Source organism: Acomys minous (assembly GCF_964271855.1).
Source record: "Acomys minous genome assembly, chromosome: 8".
Lineage (NCBI taxonomy): Eukaryota > Metazoa > Chordata > Mammalia > Rodentia > Muridae > Acomys > Acomys minous.
In genome coordinates, this window is record NC_140489.1 from 4,675,303 (window position 1) to 4,693,585 (window position 18,283).

At 39.2% G+C, this 18,283-nt stretch overlaps 2 gene segments (V, D, J or C); both read left to right on the plus strand.

The window, feature by feature from the left end:
• Positions 1-18,283, plus strand: part of LOC311603433 (Ig heavy chain V region 1-72-like) — a 162,774-nt gene that overhangs the window by 98,386 nt on the left and 46,105 nt on the right.
• Positions 5,278-5,764, plus strand: LOC311603385 (Ig heavy chain V region 3-like). The segment is given in 2 exons: positions 5,278-5,356; positions 5,445-5,764.

Here is an 18,283-nt window from a genome sequence, read left to right on the forward strand (position 1 = left end):
GGACGTTTGTCATTCCCAAATGACAGGGCACCATAGTGACAATAGCACAAAGGGGTTTGAAATTCCCTTCCATGATTACTTTCATCTCAGGAGGCAGTGGAGCTGCCATGATCACAGCCACTTCGTCAAAGGCCCATCTTTCACACTGCAAATTTTAACTAAATGGCATATGGACTGCGTGTGTGTGTGTGTGTGTGTGTGTGTGTGTGTGTGTGTGTGTGTCTGTGTCTGTGTCCATGTGTGGCTGTTGTTTGTGTTGTTGTTCCCTAAACACAAGACCCCCAAAAGACCACCAGGACTCCATATTGATGCAATACAAACAGGGTCCTTTATTATGAGCTTGAGCTAGGACTACAAACCTTCCTGACACAGCCGGGTAGGACAGTGGCCCTGATTCAAGGGTAATAGATTTTTAAAAGAAAACACTGCAAGTGAGAGTTGTGGGTCACAGGGATGTTGACCTTCAGGTGGCTAAATAAAAGGGGGGTAATTTTTTTTTCATCTGAGAGGAACATTGGTGTTGGTTATGTCTAATTGGACTGGTGTGAGTTTCTGGAAACTGTTAGCAGGTATTGTTTATGTGGTAGTTTTTGGTTAATTTCTCTTCACATTAGCTAAGTGTTTTTTATATTTATTCACTTTGTCTCCTGATCCTCTTCACCTTACTACTCACCACACTGTCCCACACTCCCTCCCTCTTCCTCATATCTTTCCTTCTTGCCAAAAAAATGAGTGCCATAACCCACCACAGCCTACCATGTTGCATCAGGACTGAGAAAATTCTCTTACACTGAGGCTAGGCAAGGAAGGTCTGCCAAAGGATGCCTGAGTGGAATCAGCAACAGAATCTATGTCGGAAGCAGCCTCTGCTCTCCTTGCTAGGGGATGCACATGAAGACTAAGGTGCTCATCTGTTACATGAGTGTAGGGGACCTAGATTCAATGGATGCATGATGTCTGTTTGTTGCTACAGTCTCCATAAGCCTCCCTTGAGCACAGGTTATTTGACTTTTTTGTTCTCCTTGTGGACTTCTTATTTCCTCCAGGTCTTTCTATCCTTCCCACTCTTTCCAAATGGATCTCTGTGGTCTGCTGATGCCTTTGAACCACTTACAGTTGAGTTTTGTGCAGTGTAATAAATATGAACCTATTTGCATTTTCTACATGAAGACATCCATTTAGACTAGTACCATTTCTTGAAGATGATTTTGTCCCCATTGTATGTTTTTTTCCTTCTTTGTAAAAAATCAAGTGTCCCTAGGTGTGTGCATTTATTGCTGGGCCTTTAATTTAATTCCATTGATTAAGCAGTTTGTTTGTATGCCAGTTCATATAGTGTTTATTACTATTGCTCTGTAGTAAAACTGGAAAGAAAGCATAGAGATACCTCCAGAAGCTCTTTTACTGTAATGGATTGTTTTAGCCAATGTAGGCTTTTTATCTGTACATATGAAGTTGAATATTGTTCTTAAAAGGACTTAGAGAATATCGTTCCTATGTTAATGGGACTTGGATGGAATCTGTAGATTGTTTTTGGTAAAATGGCCTTTTTTAAATATGTTAACCCTACCAATCTATGAGCATGGGAGAACTTTCCATCTTCTGATTTCTTCTTTGGAATATAGAAGTTCTTGTCATACAGGTCTTTTAGTTTTCTAGGGAGAGCCACACCAAGGTACTTTGTATTATTTGTTTCTATTGTGAAGGGTATTGTTGCTCTAATTTTTTCAACATGTTGGAATTAGTATATAGGAGTTCTGGTGATTTTTTTGAGTTAATAGTAATCCAGACATTTGGCTGAAGGTATGTATCAAATGTAGGAGTTCTCTGGTAGAATTTTTGGTATCACTTATGTGTCATTTGTTAATAGAGATCCTTTGATTTCTTCTTTTCCACGTTGTTTCCCCTTGATTTATTTAGCTGTCTAATCACTGGAGATAGGATTTCAAGTACTACATTGGAGAGATACAGTGAGAGTGGGGAGACTTGTCTTGTCCCTGGTTTTAGTGGAATTGCTTTAGTGAATTAAGTTTCTTTCCATTTAAATTGATGTTGGTTATAAACTTGCTGTATATTGCCTTTATTGTACTTAGGTATGTTCCTTGTATCCCTGAGCTATCTGAAACTTTTACCATGAAGGTGTGTTGGATTCTGTCAAGTGATTTTCCTACATGTGTTCATATGCAGGGACACTCACTTTTTGTCATATACATTGATGGTGGCTACACTAACACATTGGAGCTGGTATTGGGTTATTCAGCTCCACAGCTGTCCCTCTCCAAGCCTTAACACATATATCAAGTCTCTGAAAACCATTAGTAATGACCCTCTATGAGTAAAAGGATGCTGATCTTGGGAAAGCTACATCCAGAGAGACAAGAGTTGTCCGAGGACACAATCAGCACTGTTGAACCTTATAGATACAGGGCAAATGAAAAACACCACAACTGCTAAGTCTTTACTCACAACCATACAGCCTACCTGTGGTTCTAATGCTGAATTAGCAAACAGAGTGAATCATGGCACACATTTTCCTTAATTCTAGTTACTTCTCAGATGTGCAAATATTTTCTGTAGATTGGAAGTGATCTGTAGGTGGCATATTTGTTCCTCTTTGTGGTGATTTGAATTTTCTGCCCCAAGTACAGCTTTGGGGTGGGAAAACTGCCTTATAGACAGCGTATAGCTCCTCACTATTTCTAGTGTTTTGTCTGTTCACTCACTACTTCATCGGTGGTCACTTCCCTTGTTATATCTAACAGACCCTAGCTAAAGTACTATGGTTCATGGAGACAATGTTTGTGGCAGACCTTACCTTCCATTGTTGAAATATCTTCTCAAAATCAATAGGTATATTGCAAAGAAGAAAAATAAGTGAGCTGTCCCTGTGTGAGAAATTATACAAGTGAGTTATCAGGACCAGTTGGGGGCACTGTGTACCTACTAATTTTCTAAGTAGAGAAGCAGCTGAAGCAGATAAGGAAGTTGCTCAGTGAATGTACCCAGTTGACTCTGTGGATTTAATTGGCAACATCATTATGTTCACACACTGTGGCATTGTTGACACATACTACTTCCATGCTACATCCTGAAAGAGTTTATTTGTTAAAAAGCACCCATATTGAGAACAATGGCCAAACCAGATGCATATCTTAATTGCATAGAATACAAGTTCATAACATACTTATAAATAGTTATTAAGGATATAGAAGCCTCAGGATCCTGAGCAATATGGGGAAAAGTGTCCCAGAGCTTGCATCCTCTAGAAGAGGTATTTTTAATCTTGTTGATCATTGGACTGTGATGGAGACAGCTCCAAAGCTCTGAGTGAGTGTCTGATAGAAACAGGTTTGTCAATGCACCTTCTCAGCATCGCAAATGTGGTTGAACCTGAGTGTTGTCCTTGAACACTTGAAGTGTGGTTCACATTAAGGAACATGGATATGGTGACTGGTTTCTCAGTGGGATGGAAGAGCTCTATTTGTCTGAATGGGGTAGGATGGTCAATGCACCTTCTCATCATCAGAAATGTGGTTGACACTGAGGAGCTTCAGGTGTCTGTTGAAAACTTGATGTGAGGTTCACATCAGTAACATGGATGTGGTGAATGTATTGTCAGTGCGATGGAGGACCTCAGTGTGCACCCGTGCCATGATGGAGCTTGAATTCATGTCTTCAGGTAACCGAATTTCACCATGCATTTACTAAGAGAAAAAACTCCACCCATTCTATCTAAAAAAATTCATGTCTTCATCTGAGAAACATTCTCCCACTGGATTTCATAAATTATTTGTGGTTGCAAAGACAGAGATGTCCACACAATCAACAGTACTACATTAGTATCCACTTTTCCACAGTCTTTGAGCACACAGCTTCACACCTTGGCATGACATTGGATCATCTCTACGTGGTGACAGCAGCTAAAGGAAAGTGCATTCCTAGGAGCAGGGCTAAGGGGTAGCCAGAGACTGAAAAGATCATGGCATCCTCTCTATAGATTTCACTCCTCCACTCAGTTGCTGGAGTTTTGGTTTGGACTGAGGATTCCTGGAGCTTCAGGAAAAGTTACCTCCAAGGATTTTGACTCAGATAGCTTCCCCATTTTTTTTATGGGACTGTGGGTGAGGCAGAAGCCTGGCTTTGGGGTTGAAGTGATGGATATCCCAAGCCCTGGCTGAACAAACTTTGTAGAGAAATTTCAGGACAGATACCCACTGTGAATACACACAGATACTTCTGTGAATAGATCATGAATAACATGATGTAAATAAATATAGGAGTTCATGTGTATAATGTGTAGAGTCAACTGGGTATAGGCTTAGAGAGATGTGTCTGGGACATAGCATAGTTTTCTTCATTATTTTTTGCTGAATTCTTGAAACTGATTTCCAATATAAGTACAGTCCCATTAAAGGTGAGAGAGATTATCCTTTCATGAAAACAATGGTGTCATTTGTATTCTTGCTTATCATCATCTTCTTGAGGCAAAATTTGAACATTAGAATTCCTTTTATTTGCAATTCAACTGTTAGCTAAGGTCTTTGATTGTAGGAGACAGAGAAACCTACCTCATCTGTAATTCCCTGTGTTGTCTAGGTTTCCTATGCAGGAAGGTGCTGTGTAGATTGAAGGAAGAGCAAAGACATCAGTGATCTCATGCTGTACCAGGCCTTGAAGTCTACAACATCAGCCTTCAGGTAAGATGTACCCATTAGTGTCTGAATGTTTTGCAGCAACCAACTTCTTTCTATTTAGATTTGTAGCCTGAATTATAGGAAAGAGTTTTTCCCCGGTGCACCTCAACAAAAGTCCATCACTAGAGATGGAATATGCCCTCATAGACCAGGGTTGTAGTGCTAACGGTTATGTTGTCAAGCTGCCTTATAAATATTTTTGTTTATATCAAGTAGATGAGTGTTGCTCTCATGTCTCAGTGTGCAGTGTATACTGAGTGATCAGACATGACTGGTCAAAGTGCTGAGAATGATTGGCAGAGTACTCAGGAACAGGTGAGTCAATCATGTCACCCTCTCACACATAAATGTTAATTGCAGATATGTGAAAGAGGTGAGGGGTATGGAATGTGTTTTCACAGAGGATTAGGACTTGAACCTCAGCATCCTGGTGCCTAACCCAGGTGTTTGTATCTCCTTCTTCTCCAGCTGACCTAAGGCCTTATCTAAGAAGTACTATGTCCATGAATATGCAAATTACATGAGTCTATGGTAGTAAATACAGGGATGTCCACACCCTATAGACAACATCAGATCAGTGTCCTCTCCACATTCAGTGAACATACCATACCTAAGGATGGAATGGAACTTGATTGTCCTCTTCCTCCTGTCAGTAACTACAGGTAAGGACTTCAGCAGCTCCATTTCTGAAGAGGTGACAGGGATCGAAGTGACAATGACGTCCACTCCACTCTGTTTTTCCCTCCACAGGTGTCCACTCTCAGGTCCAGCTGCAGCAGTCTGGGGCTGAGCTGAGGAGACCTGGGTCCTCAGTGAAGTTGTCCTGCAAGGCTTCTGGCTACACCTTCACAGACTACTATATGAGCTGGGTGAAGCAGAAGCCAGGACAGGGACTGCAGTGGATTGGATGGATTGAACCTGAGTATGGTAGTACTATCTACAATCAGAAGTTCCAGGGCAAGGCCACACTGACTGCAGACACATCCTCCAGCAGAGCCTACATGGAGCTCAGCAGCCTGAAATCTGAGGACACTGCAGTCTATTACTGTGCGAGAGACACAGTGTTGTAACCACATCCTGAGTGTGTCAGAAACCCTTGAGGAGCAGGAAACTGCCCTGGGACTGAAATGACAGTGAAGATTAGCCTGGAGACTTGCTCAGAAATAATTGCTCTGTGTCCATTGGCTTTCCTCCTTCTCACATTACTCTATGGCCTTTGTAAACTTTTCAAGACTACAGCAGTGAATAAAGTGATGATAATTGAATTTGTCCCCATTACACCTTGACACTCTTCACTAGTGACTGCATTCTCCTAGTGATTGTAAACGATGAAGAAATCATGATGTAATGAGTAACAAATAATTGAACTTTATTTTAATAAAATAAGTGGTTTAGCTCATGGAGACAGTTAGTTAGTTGGACAGACAGCAAGCAAGCAAGCAAGCAAGAGTTAGTTAGAAGGCAGAAGAAAGCAAGTAACAGACCTGAGAGAGAAAGTTAGAGTGAAGCATGGAACTTCAAGAGAGATGGATAGATGGGGAATGTCAAAAAGAGACATGCAAGTAACAGACCTGTGAGAGAGAGCTAGAGGTGGATGGGGAACAGAAAGAAGAGAAATAGAAAGATGAGTAACAACAAGCAAGGAGATAGAAAAATGAGTAATAGCAAGATAGATAGATGGATGATAGACAGATAATTAGGTAGGTAGACAAATGATAGATAAGTAGATAATTATATATATGATAGATAGATAGATAGATAGATAGAGATAGATAGATAGATAGATAGATAGATAGATAGATAGATAGATAGATAGACAAGAAGCTAGTAAGATGGTAAGCAAGCAAGGATCAAGGAGTCAGTCAGACATCAAGCAAGACAGAGATAAAGACAGATAGAGAACCAGATAGAAATGTTCTCCTGGGCTTTATGACCTTCAGTCTGGACCACATATGCCTGAGTCTCCAAGTATTTCTTTTAACTCCATTTCTCAACCTCTCCTCAACAACTAGATCCTCAAGCTAGTTGTTCAACCCATGGTTGTTTTCCCTTAACCAGTCATTCACCACCTGCTCACTTCTCCCTAATGGGGAGCCTCCTCTCTCCTCTCCTGTTTGCCGTTCCTGGAGCTGGCCTTGAGGAACAGTGTTCTTTGGCGCATAATGTCGGGCAGATGGTAGGGTAACTAATCATCATTTATGATTACTTTTTGGCATTTTGAGCTAGGTTCCCACTCATAAAATGCTGCAGACTCATCTGCAAGGGACTATCAGATCAGTAGCAGGTAATCATGGGTCCAAATGAATCTAAGGAACATAGACTGCATATACAGATTCTTAAGAAAAAACTAAAATAAATGTGTATTGTGGTCCACTCTGATGTTCTAAAGGAATTCATAACATTCATTCAAAAAGTGAGCTCATGAGTTATAGAACATTAAGTCAGGTGAATGGAAAAATGTGGGGCAAGAATTACAAAGATGGATTGCAAGCCATGCTGATGATCTCATGAGAGAAAATGCCCTTACACCTGAGTAATAATTAAATAGGGATTGAGAGGAGAAAAACTAAAGTTGCTTGACCTACCAGATTTTAGCTCTCAAGAAGTCAGCTTTAAAGGGCTCAGGTTTCTGACAAGTCTTCTAGCTCTTCTATGGAAAAGGGCTTGATTGAAACATAGCTTCCTTAACAGGACAGGAAAAACTTGATTTTAGCCTTCCAGAGACCTTACCAACCTTGTTTGTGGAATATTTTGCCTCAGGGCATGAAAAATATTCACACACTCTGTCAGAAGTGTATGGACAAAGCTTTGTTATCTACAGGGCAAAAACCTCCCCTTTCCTTACTATCCATTATATGGATGATATTTTATTGGCTCAATCTAATCATGATTATTTAATAAAATATTTTGCAGGAAATGACCCTGGCTCTTATAAATTTGCTCTTGACAAAATTCAATTACAACCCCCTTCCAACTACCTGGATAGAATTATTTTGACACAATCTGTGATTCCTCAGCATCTGGATTTGAATTTGTCACACCTAAAAAGTTTAAATGTTTTTCAAAAGGTGCTGGGATAAATAAATTGCATCAGATCTTTCATAAAGCTGACTACTGAGGACCTTAAAACCATTATCTAAGAGTTTGAAAAGACCTTCAGATCCAAGCTCCCTTCATCAATTATTGCAAGAGAGAAAGGCTTCTTTGCAACTTGTACATCAGCAATTAAGTAAACATCAGTTAGAGAATTTTCCTCACTTTACTCTGAGAACATTTGGTCTTCCCTACTCAGTTTACACCTACTGGGGTCATTTGGCAGGAAGGTCCTCTATAATGGGTCCATTTGTCAGCTGCTCCAAGAAGACTTTTAGGTGCTTACAATACCTTGTTTGCTATGGTAATTATAAAATTGAGAGAACGAAGCTGAGAAATGTTAGGAGCTGATGCTACTTTTATCTCTGTATCTTAGAATAATGGATAGTTTCATTGGCTTTTAAATATGTCCCAGAATGGTTTGCATGTGATTTTTGCCCCAATGTTGTGGTGTATCCTCCCTTTAATAATTCTGATTTACAGCGTTGTGATTGGTCAGATTCAAGTCCATATCTTGACTAAAGGCATGAATTGAGAAAAAAGTGCTATTATGCATTTCAATGCTCACCGCCATCTTGGATCTCCCTATGCATTTCCCCTGCATCTCCCATGCATTTCAATGGCTGATCCCAGTTGCAAATGTGAAAGGGTGGTACTTACCAGGATGGGTGACTCCAATATTTTGCCCTATGATTGGAAAAGAAGAGCTGCCATTGTAAGATAATTTATTTCATCTTTTTGTGGATATTAAAATTGTGTCTCTTGTCCAGTACAGAGGTGACACAACAAAAGAACCAGTCAGTCCTTGTGTTTCTTCACTGTTGTCCATCTTACATAAATGAACATATGGAATTTTACATTTCAAAAAACAAAAAGAAGGTGTACATCATATTTCTTGTAAAAGATGTGTTTTCACTATGTACATCGCTGAAACTAGTCAGGAAACCCTTATATTGTTGAAGCAAACTCCCTATGCTGTGCTGCCTGTGACATCACTGAGTTTTAGTTTAGCAATTGTGGAATTGATGTACTACATAGAGATACTTTATATTCCAAGTGAGCAAGAAGATTTGTGGCTTTTCCTATTTTAGGAAATTCAGCACTGATAGCCACTATCTCTAGCTTTGCTATTGCCACCACATTACTTATTAAAGACTTCCATTCAGCTCATTATATAGATCAGTTACCTAAGAATGTCCCCTGGCATTATTTTATTAGGAAACATTGATAGAAGACTCCAGGAGAGAGTCCATGATTTTGAGGAAGCAGTTTATATATGGAAAATCAGATTCAAAATATCAAAGTTAGAGTAGCAAAACCATGCCATTTTATATGGACTTGCATAGCTCCAATGCAATATAATGAATAAGAACATTAATGGATATATATACAGATCCATATTAAAGGACTCTGGAATCATTCTGAATTTTGAGTTAATCTTGATCTACATCATGGAAAAATAATTGATATCTTACATTTAGCTTCTGCCTTATTTAAGGAAGTGGATACCACATTTTCCTCTGCATTGCATAGCCTTATTTCAACATCCTCATACAATTATATGTTAATTAATGGTGCATTTGCACGTGGGCTATTCTTACTCTTGGCCATTTGTCTTCCATTCATCATCTGCCAGCTCTGGTAGGCCATAGAAGCCTTGACAGTGGACCTTAAGACCACTGAATTATTACAGAAAATGTGGGATCAAGTTCCAAATCAGGTTCATATGTTGACTAGATAGAATATTAGTTCATGACATAATTATAAATAATTATTAAGGATATTGGAGCCTCAGGATTATGAGCAATATGAGGAAAGTGTCTCAGACTTTGCAGCTGGTTGAAGAGGTGTTCATAGTCCTGTTGATTATTGGATTGTGATGGATAACATCCTCCAAAGCTCTAAGTGTCTGATAGAAACAGGATTGTCAATGCATCTTCTCAACATCACAAATATGGTTGACTCTGAGAATATTTATGTTGTCCTTGAAACCTTGAACTGTGGTTCACATTAAGGAACATGGGAGTGGTGTTTCGATTGTCAGTGGGATGGAAGAGCTCTGTGTGCCCAGGTGCCAGGATGGAGCATGAATGGATTACCTAAGAAACCTGAACATCACCATGTATCCAACAACATATGAAACTATTCCTGTTCTAAATGAAAAAGATCATGTCCTCATCAAAGAAATAGCCTTTCTCATGACTGTGTGAATTAATTTGTGGTTTTAAATAAAGACATGTCCACAGAGCCAACAGCACCACATTAGTACCCATTTTTCCATAGTCTCTGAGCACAGAGGTTCTCACCTTGGCCTAACATTGGATCATGTCTACCTGGCAGTAGCAGCTACAAGTAAGTGAATTCCTAAGAGGAGGCTAAGGGGAATCCAGAGACTGAAGTGATCATGGCTTCCTCTCTATACGTGTCACTCCTAGGTTCAGATGCTCCAGTTTGGGGCTGCACTTAAGAGTCCTTGAGCTTTATGACAGGTTACCTGAAAGGATTTTTACTCAGATAGATTCCCAGTTTTCTATATGGGGAAGCTGGGCTAGCCAAACGCCTGGGATTGAACTGATTAGATGGATATCCTAAGCAGTGTAAGAACAAACTATATAGAGCAATTTTAGGACAGATGCACACTGGATGCACTCACAATATTCAACACAGACTACACTGTCATTATCTACTTGACTTTTGTTGGAAATATAGGATGATTCCATTCCTAGCTCCTTTCATTATACCACAAATAACATGCTATTAATAAATATAGAAGTTCAGTGTCTCTATAATGTGTACAGTCCATTAGGTATATGCTTTGTGGTGTGTAGGTGGGACACAGCATAATTTTTTTATGAGAATTGGGAAATTTATTAGTCTATGTGTGTAATGTTAAATCATTAGGATTCAGTTTGTTGTCCATTTAACAGACCAGTGCTAATAGGTTCTCCCTTAAGGCACATATCTGTCTAGCCAAGGGTTTTGACAACAATAACAGTGCCAAAGTATGGTTTTCATCTTGTTGAATGAGGCTTAAATTCAATCAAAGGGTGGTTGGTTACTCCTATAATGGTTATTCCAATACTGCACCAGTGGCTTTTCTTGCCAAGATAATCTATATTGTAGCACATAGGATATGCAATCGGGTAAGAACTGATTATTGATTTCATCTTCCAGTAGTATGAATAGCATCTTCCAACACTATGAAATCTAGCCAGTAAGGATGACAATTACAATTCTGTACCCATTTGATTTCTTCATGTTTAATGACTCAAGTACATGCTACCTTTTAGTGATACTGTGTTAATGTTGATTTCTGTGGAGCAATCAAGAGCAATAGCAATAGTCTGTAATTATTTTATTTTCCTCTTTCTTTTTTTATTAATTTATTCATATTACATCTTGATTGTTTGAGGAGGACCCCAGGACCCAGATCTGCCTGTCATAAAGTTCTTCTTGTAGGTTTCCAGGACCCTGTGCATCGAACTATTTCCCCATTCTTCCATACTACATTTTTTTTGAGAACTCGCCAAACTGGTTTCCAATGTAACTACACTCCCATTGAGGGCGAGAGAGGATTATCATTTTATGACATATTTGCTGTCTTTTGTATTCTAGCTTATCATCATCCCATTGAGTTAAAATTAGAACATTAAAATTCCTTTTATCCACCTTTCGTTTGTTAGCTAAGGTCTTTGATTGTAGGAAAGAGAAAACCCTACTTGATCTGTAATTCTCTCTGATGGCTAGATTTCCTAATGCAGAAAGTTGCTGTGTAGCTTGAAGGAAGAGCAAAGACATCAGTGATCTTATGGAGTACCAGGACTTGCAGTCTACAACATCAGCCTTCAGGCAAGATGTACCCATTAGTGTCTGGCTTCTAGGTAGCAACCAACTTCTTCCTAATAGGATTTTTGGCCTAAACCATAGGAAAGAGTTTGTCTCAGTTACCTGGTCAAAAGTCCATGGCTAGAGATGAAATATGTCCTAGTGTACCAGAGTTCTACTGCTAATGGACATGTTGTCAAACTGACTTTTAAATATTTGTTCCTACCAAGTAGATTAGTGCTCCTCTCAGTTGACAGTGTGTATTGCCTGATGCAGACATTCATGACTGGTCAAGGTTCTGAGAGTTATCAGCAAAGTAATCAGTCACAGTCAGTGATGTCATCCTCTTTCCTAAATGTTAATTGCATATATCTTAAAGAAGGGAGGGGCATGGGATGCATTTCCTGAGGTGATTTGGACTTGAACCTCAGCATCCTGCCTCTTGTTCCAGGTGTTTGTACTGCTTTCCTCCCCAGCTGGACTAAGGCCTTATCTAAAGAGTACCATGGTCATGAATATGCAAATTGCTTGAGCCTATGGTGGTAAATACAGGGATGTTCACACCCCTAAAACAACATCTGATCAGTGTTTTCTCCAGTCAGTGAACACACTGTCCCGAAAATGGAATGGAGCTGGATCATACTCTTCTTGTCAGTAACTACAGGTAAGAGGCTCACCAGCTCCAAATCTGAAGAGGAGACAGGGTCTGAGGTGACAATGACAGGCACTCTGTCATTCTCTCCACAGGTGTCCACTCTGAGGTCCAGCTGCAGCAGTCAGGAGCTGAGCTTGTGAGACCTGGGTCCTCTGTCAAGTTGTCCTGCAAGGCTTCTGGCTACAGCCTCAGCATCTACTATATGAACTGGGTGAAACAGAGTCCTGGACAGGGCCTGGAGTGGATGGGAGATATTATTCCTGCACTTGGTAGTACTAGCTACAATCAGAAGTTTCAGGGCAAGGCCAAGTTGACTGCAGACACATCTTCCAGCACAGCCTACATGGAGCTCAGCAGCCTGACATCTGAGGACTCTGCAGTCTATTACTGTGCAACAGGAGACACAGTGTTGCAACCACATCCTGAGTGTGTCAGAAACCCTGGAGGACCAGGAAACTGCTCAGGGACTGAGAAGGCAGAAAAGATTAGCCTGGAGACTTGCTCAGAAATAATCATTCTGTGTGTTTGTCTGCCTCCTCCTGTCAGTACTACAGTGCCTTTGTCAACATTGTAAAATGACATTTACAAATAAAATGATGTTGATTTAGGATGCCCTTATGTACACCAGACCTTTCAACATCTTCACCAGTGACCACCTCCATAGACATGTGTCTTCTTTAATAAAACAATAAAAAGGGAAACCAATGAAGATGCTTTGATAGAGACTACTAGCTGCTCACACACCTTAATCCATGGCAGGTCATAGTGGTGGCCCAGCTTTCTACTTGGGGCTCTGCAGCAGCCCTGGTGAAATCCTAGCTGCGACAAAACTTATCTTCCTCAGGTCCCTCCAGCCAGGAGGCTAGAGACCAGCTCCAGCACACAAGGTAACCTGGGGCAGGTCACAACACTGCTGAAAGGACAGTTAGTAGCTGGTGTTTCTCTATGTACTATAACTCCTCATCTTTCAGGCTGGTAGCCTTGCTACTTACACCTTGGCAGACAAGACAAGCAGATTTTTATGACCCATGCATACACATGGACACACACAATCAATAAAAAAACAAGGGAGGTACGAAAGACACCATTCATTCACATATATGAACATACATACAGTGTTGAACCACATCCTGAGTGTATCAGAAACCATAGAGGAACAGGAAGCTGCCCTGAGTATAAAATGACAGAGAAGATTAGCCTTGAGACTTGCTTGAAAATAATCATTTTGAGCATTCATTTGTTCTGCTTCCTCCTGACAGTCTTATAGTGCCTTTGTCAACTTTGTAAAAGAACATCTATGAGTAAAGAGATGTTGGTTTAGGTTGCCTCTACTGTATGACAAACCTTTCAACATCTCCACCAGTTACAACCTCCGTTGAAATGTTTCTTTTTTAATAGAACAATAAGAAACGGAAATCCATGATGATGCACTGATAAAGACCAGCTCCAGCACACAGGGTAAACCAAGGCGGGTCACAATGGTGGCCCAGGTTTCTGCTGCAGCCTCTGCAGCAGCCCAGATGAGGCTTATCTTCCTCAAGTCCCTCTAGCCAGGATGCTGCAGATTAACTCTAGCACACAGGGTAAACCAAGGCAAGTTGCAGCACGGATTAACCAGAGTGCAGGGGAATCTTCCATTTCTGTCCTCTGAATTGAATGCAATTCTCCAGTGTATTGGAAAGGCTTCTGTTAAGTGGCTGTAACACTTTGATTCAATGACTTATCTGCTACCTTCTGGTTATTTTCAAGTACCCAGATACTTCACACTGCAGGAAAAGGAGACCTCTAAAAAGGGTCCTGGATGAGTAAATAGCCTGAGAATGAGTCCCTGAGACAGAGATTTACTCCTGAAAAATGTTTTTCAAATCACAAGTTGTTCATTCCCTCCAGTCCAGAATAAGAAAATAGTCCACTCCCATCCAATACCAATCCTTTGAGAGCTTGCATGTTCACCACTCATTGGTGTTATAAATCATAGTGTTTCCTGAAATTATAAGTGAAGTAATTCATGTTTGGTTTTCATTTTCATGTGTCCTTTTAGGCAAAAACATAGTCTCCCTTTGTGTAATTATATACTTAACTTCATTTCAAATTTATGTCTGATGTGAGTATTGTGTTCTTTTAAGCTTGAATCAATGTGTCCATGAATGTTCATAGGGTCAAATTCAGGTGGGGCAGGCTGAACTTATCAAAAAGAGGCAAAGTTTTCACCACCCCATGGAATTCTGTATTCTCTCCCTTGATGTATCACATTAACATTAAATTTCTAGGACACCCTTCTTGAGCTATAGTGGATTGTTGAGAGTACAATACCATCTACAAAACATTTCAGCGCTCTTCCTTCATCAGAGTTTGAATAACAAAATAGAAACCATGTGTCAGCTAGGTGAGCACAGATAGAACACTGTCAATTATAATATATTTCTATTTTTAGATTGAATCAAGGTAACATTTAAGTTAAAGAATCTACAAGTAACAGATTGGTGTTATAGAAGATTTGCTAGTAGAATTTCATGATAGAGATTAAACCATACAGAGTAGATATCAGGCAAAAGAGAGCTGCCTCCAAAATATCCAAACAAAGTCCATGCTAACCAGGCCTTTTGGAGGGAAAATAATCTTACAATGCTAAGATGAAAATGCTTATTCACCAGCACTGAGCAGACATTATGCTCTTCCCTGAAGACCCTGCCTCTTCCAGGCAGTTCAGTGGGCAGTGCAGGGTCACAGCTACATGAAGTCCTGGTCTACCATTAACGTCTCTGTTACCTATCAGGAAGAGCTTAATGCTTCCTTTATAGATCTCTCATACAGGCATAGACACTGTGCTCATGTATCTCTAAGAAGGATGATCAATGTCATGAGTGCTGAATTAATGGGCTCAAATCAAGATCAACTCTATGCATTTGAAATTCCTTACCTATTTAATATCCCCATAAACTTGTGCTGACATCAGCAGAACAACAATGATAAAGGTGAAGCCATGTTTAGTCAGTTGTGATGAAGCCTGTGGCTGTGAGTGTTGTGAAGATGTAGAGGCAGAAATTCACACAGCGGCATGCTTTCTGGAGTAACCAGTCCTTTGTGAGAGAATAACATGAGAACATCATGCAAACAGACAGAGAAAACTAAAACACAGAAGTCTAAATTTTTCTGTTTAGAAGCTTTCAAACTGTTTAGAAGATTTGGTTCTGTGTTTTCACTTTCAATTAATACATGAATTTTTAACATTTTAATTTCTTTCTGATTTCTTCTTTTATCTAGTTGTTTGATCTCTATGAAATTGTGGAATTACTCTTTGTCCACTGTAGATTTTTAGATACTTTACATTGTGTCTAGATGGGTTTTCTCACTGACTTTAATTATGTGAATTTTTTAATACTTGTTTTGTTTCTCAAGAGGTGGTCCATTTTAGGGGAGTTTCTCTGGTCTGCTGAGTAGAATAGAAATGTATCTTTTGGTATTGCTATAGACAACTGTGTGGACATCTGTTACTGAAGAAATCAAGGAAAGTAAATACATCAGTGCTTTTAGGAACCTCTGTGCATATGAGTTCTAGAGAAAATGATAGTAAGACTTGTATGAAAAAACTTCAAGTCTTCCAAGGAAAAAATTGAAGAAGATATCAGAAAATGGAAAGATCTCCCATGCTTGTAGATTGGGATAATCAACATAGTAAATATGGCCATCTTACCAAAAGCAATCTACAAATTCAATGTAATCCCTACCTAAAGTATGTATCCAATTATTTTTTTAAATTAAATATTTTTATTCAAAAATTAAATAAAAAAAGAAGGAAGGATTGAATTAAGGAAGTGAATGAATAGTGGAGGGAAGAAAGTGAAGGAAGGAAGGAAAAAGAAGAAAGGGACAATTTTGGCAATATCTTTAGTGTGTAAATCTCACATTTTTCCAGTTGACAGGTTCTAAGTCTTCTGTCTTTGCTAAATTGCCCAACGTGTCAGCAGAAGTTGAAACAAAAATGAGATTTAATGATGATGCATATTTAATGTGCATAATGGTAAAATGTAGTGTAATAAGATTCTAAAATCTTATTTGGGATTTTTCTCTTGTGATTTGGTTTTTTTCCCTCTGAAGTATTTTTCATTATTATTCTTTAAGTGTTCAGAGTAATTTCTTCTAAGAAACTGTATTATTTCTATATCAATATCATATGCATCATTTCTAAATATTTGAGCTGAGACAGTTAAAAGAAACTATGTAAATAAAAAATTATGCAAACACAAGGAACAGGTGCAGAGAAGGGACATCAAGAGTGTTGCCTGACTCACCTAAAGTGTTTTCCTCTCAGTTAAAAACTTTCATATATGTTATATGTTGGTCAGAACCTTTGCTTTGAATGACACAATAGAGGTCACTCTGGTTAGTTATTAAAATCCATGTTACTGTCCTGGGAGGTTTATCACATAGTAGAATGAATTCCTCAACTGGAAAAGTAACTCAACAAGATAGACAACTCCTTTGCCAAATTAGCGAAAGGCAGATGGACACTTTCCAAATCAAGAGAAACATAAAAGAAAACAACAGACAGGAAGGAATCCAAAGACTCATTAGGTCTTCAAAAGCCTATATGCCACAAAATGTGAAAATTAAATGAAATGTACAATTATGTGATATATTCCACTTATGAAAGTTAAATTATATCCTAGTAAACAAATTAAATTATCTTATATAACCTAAGAAGATAAAAACATTCATCAAAATCTCCCATCCAAAAAAAAAAAGCCTAGGGTCCAGGGGAAGATGGATTCAGTACAGTATTTTACCAGACATTCACAGAAGAGCTAATGCAAATACTCTTTAAATTATTACAGAAAATAGAAACAGAAGGAACATTACAAAACTCATTCTAAGACCACAGTAACCTCTAAACCTAATCCATCCAAAGACCCAACAAAGAAAGAGAATTTCAGACAAATTTCTTTTATGATATTGATGCAAAAATACTGAATAAAATATTCACAACCCAAATCCAAAACCACATCAAAAATATCCACTACAGCCAAGTAGGCTTCACCCATGCAGTGATGGTTCAATATACAGACATCAGTGTAATCTAACATATAAACAAACTGTAAGAAAAAAAACTCACATGATCATCTCCTTAGATGATGAAAAAGTATTTAACAAAATCCAAGTTCATGTTATTCAGAGATACAATGCCCATACCTTGTGGGTGGGTTTATATTCTTTTTGTTCTAGAGATAACTCATGAGATGTGAATTCACCAGTATGAGATTGCTAAACTTCCCCTCTCTGCAACCTTCTGTCTTTCTTTCAATTCTTGTATTTACTTTAAAAGCAATTTCTGTTCACATTAGCTAAGGACTTTTTATATTTATTCCCTTTACCTCCTGATGTCTCCATGTCCCTAATCTCTATATGATCCCTCCCTCCCTCCCTTCCACCCTCATCCCCATATCCCCACTTATAACAAAAAAAGTTGAGTTCCCCAAACTCACCACAGCTTAAAAAGTTTCATCAAGACTGAGCACATTCTCTTACCCTGAGGCTAGGAAAGGAAGCCATGCCAAGGGTCTCCTGATCAGAAAGAGGCAACAGAATCCATGTCACAATCAGCCTCTGCTCCCCTTACTAGGGGACCCACATGAAGTCTAAACTGCCCATCTGTTACATGTGTGTTGGGGGCCCAGATCCAGTCAAAGCACGGTTATTGGTTGTTGCTTCAGTCTTCATAATCCCCTGAGCCAAGGGCATTTAACTTTGTTGTTCTTCTTGTGGAGTTCTTGTCCCCTCCAGGTCCTTCTGTCCTCCCCACCCCTTCCACAAAGCTCCCTGTGGTCTGTTGAGACCTTTGATCCAGTTGAAATTGAGTTTTGTGTAGGGTAATAATTATGGAACTATTTTCATTTTCTGCATGTAGACATTCAGTTAGTACAAGTATCATTTGTTGAAGATGCTTTTGCTCCCATTTTATGGAATTGGATTCTTTGTTAAAAGTCAAATGTCCATTGGTGTGTGTGTTTATTTCTGG